Raw genomic sequence first — 3,132 nt, forward strand, 5'->3', positions numbered from 1 at the left:
TGGGGAAAAATTGAGAACTTTTCCTCCGAGGTCAGGAGCAAGACAAGGGTATCCACTCTTCCCACTTTCATTCAACACAATACTGGAAGCCCTAGCCACAGCAATCAGACAACAACAAAATAAAAGGCATCCAAATAGTAAGAAGAAGTAAACCTTTTAGTATTTGCAGATTACCTGATAGTACATATAGAAATCCTGAAGACTCCACCCAAAAACTACTAGAACTGATAAATGAATTCAGTAGAGTCACAGGATACAAAATCAATGTACAGAAATCCATTGCATTTCTATACACTAATAATGAAGCAGTAGGAAGAAAAATTAAGAAAACAATCCCATTTACAATTACACCAAAAATAATGAAATACCTAGAAATAAACTTAACCAAAGAGGTAAAAGATCTGGACTCTAAAAACTATAAAACACTGATGAAAGAAATTGAAGATGACACAGAGAAATGGAAAGACATTCCATTGTCATGTTTTGGAAGAACAAATGTTGTTAAAATGTCTGTACTACTCCAAGCAATCCCTATCAAAATACCAATAGCATTTTTCACAGAACTAGAACGATTTTAAAATTTGTATGGAACCACAAAGACCCCGAATAGCCAAAACAATATTGAAGAAGACTAAACTGGAGGTATCACAATTTCAAGATATAGTAAGCCAAACAGTATGGTATTGGCATAAAAATAGACACAAAGATCAATGGAACATAACAGACCAGAAACAAACCCACAATTATATAGTCAGTTAATCTTCGACAAAGGAGGCAAGAATCTGTGATGGGAAAATGGCAATCTCTTCAACAAATAGTGTGGGAAAACTGGACAGCTACATGTAAAAGAGTGAACTTGGACCACGTTCTTACACCGTACACAAAAATGAACTCAAAATGGATTAAAGATCTAAATGTGAGACCTGAAACAAATAAAAGCCTAGAAGAGAGGAAATCTCTTCTATGTCTCCTGAGTCAAGGGAAACAAAAGCAGAAATAAACTGTTGGGATTACATCAAAATGAAAAGGTTCTGCACAGCAAAGTGAACAACCAACAAAACTAAAAAAACCTACTAAGTGGGAGACGATATTTACAAATGACCTCTGATAAAAAGTATCCAAAATATATAAAGAACTTATACAACTCAACACCCCAAAACCAAATAATCCAATCACAAAATGGGCAGAAAACATGAACATTTTTCCAAAGAAGAAATCCAGACGGCCAACAGACATGTGAAAAGATGCTCAACATCACTCATCACCAGGGAAATGCAAATCAAAGCTACAATGAGCTATCACCTCACACCTGTCAGAATGTCTAAAATCAAAAACACAAGAAATAAGTGCTGGCAAGGATGCAGAGAAATAGGAACTTCTGTGCATTGTTGGTGGGAATGCAAGTTGGTGCAGCTACTATGGAAAACAGTACGGAGGTTCCTCAAAAAATTAAAAATGGAGCTACCCTATGATCCAGGAATTGCTATACTTGGTATTTACCCAGAGAATACAAAAACACTAATTCAAAGGGATACATGCATCCCTATGTTTATCGCAGCATTATTTATATTAGCCAAATTACGGAAGCAGCCAAGTGTCCATTGATAGATGAAGGATAAAGAAGAGGTGGTGTGTGTGTGTGTGTGTGTGTGTTTGTGTAGCAATGGAATATTATGCGGTCATAAAAAGAATGGAATCTTGCCATTTACAACAATATAGATGAAACTAGAGAGTATAACACTAAGCGAAGTCAGTCAGAGAAAGACAAATACTGTATGATTTCACTCATATGTGGAATTTAAGAAACAAAACTAATGGACAAAGGAAAAAAAAGGCAGACAAGAAAACAGATTCCCAACTATAGAGAACAAACAGATGGTTGCTAGAAGGGAGGTGTGGGGGGAATTTGTGAAATAGGTAAAGGGGATTAAGAGTACACTTATCTTGGTGAGCACTAAATAATATATAGAGTTGTTGAATTACTGTTTTGTACACCTGAGTTGAATATAACACTGTATGTTAATTATAGTGGAATTAAAAACCAAACCTGAATCTTTTTAGTGAGATCAACAATAAAGACTCAAAGTCTCATAGCAACATGCAGAAACATGTAGGACAGATTTGAAAAACACACCTAATATTGAAATTGGCAAGTTGAAAACTAAAACACATATGAAGGTTAAACTCCTTTGTAAAGAAGCAGCTATGTAGCCCTCCAGAATGGAATTTCCAAGTTTATTAATACATCTGAAATTCCACTTCCTACCACAAATCTTAATGATCTTGAGAAAGCGGATTTGAATCACTTTCTACTATGTTACTTTGGATTTAAAATAACTAAAATTTGACATCTGTAAATAATTTTACTTCCTATTTTTTCTTCATTCATGGCCTAACATTTAATGAATAAATTCTTCACTGAGATTATGTGGTAAAGATCTGGCAGTGAAAAGTATCTCGAAAACCGGACAGATTAAAATATGAAGCAGGAATCTGATAGGATCCCATAAAGGAGTTTTGATCCGTAGGAAATAATTTCCCATGATTCTTCAAGATGGTTGTGCATATACCACAAAAGCACAACAGAAGCAATCCACTAACCTTAGAGCTCTAAATTAGCTTTTGAATGCTCTTATGTTTGCCTAGCACAAAGATATTTGGGATCTTGGTGCCATCTGCTGGCCAAATACCAGCTTTTCAAATTCCCTTTTGTGACCTTTTTTCAGGAAGTACTGTGAATTACTTTACACTTTCTAATAAAGAGTGTTAAGTCAATAAGTTAAAATATTTCAAATGCCAATTTCAAGAACTTTTAAGAACGAAGACATATTTCTGTGCAGTATAAACTATAGTTATATGACAGTTTCAATCCTGAGTGTTTTATATTTATACTTGATTTATTTTTGAGAGCTTTACACAGTTAAAACTGCCACCTTTTTCTTAATATAAAAGATAATTTCCAAAAAACTCAGATTTTTCTATGTTCATTAAAATTTAAATTAATTTTTTCATATTTCTAGAAAAGATTGAGGTAGGGGTGTGAGTGTGTGTTTAATATCAGAAATTATTTTTTAAATGCAAGAAAAAGGGTAAGGGAGCTGGAAATAACTTTGTCAATTGTCTGCTTTGTAC

Source organism: Ursus arctos, unplaced genomic scaffold (genome assembly GCF_023065955.2).
Source record: "Ursus arctos isolate Adak ecotype North America unplaced genomic scaffold, UrsArc2.0 scaffold_5, whole genome shotgun sequence".
In the NCBI taxonomy this organism is placed as follows: domain Eukaryota; kingdom Metazoa; phylum Chordata; class Mammalia; order Carnivora; family Ursidae; genus Ursus; species Ursus arctos.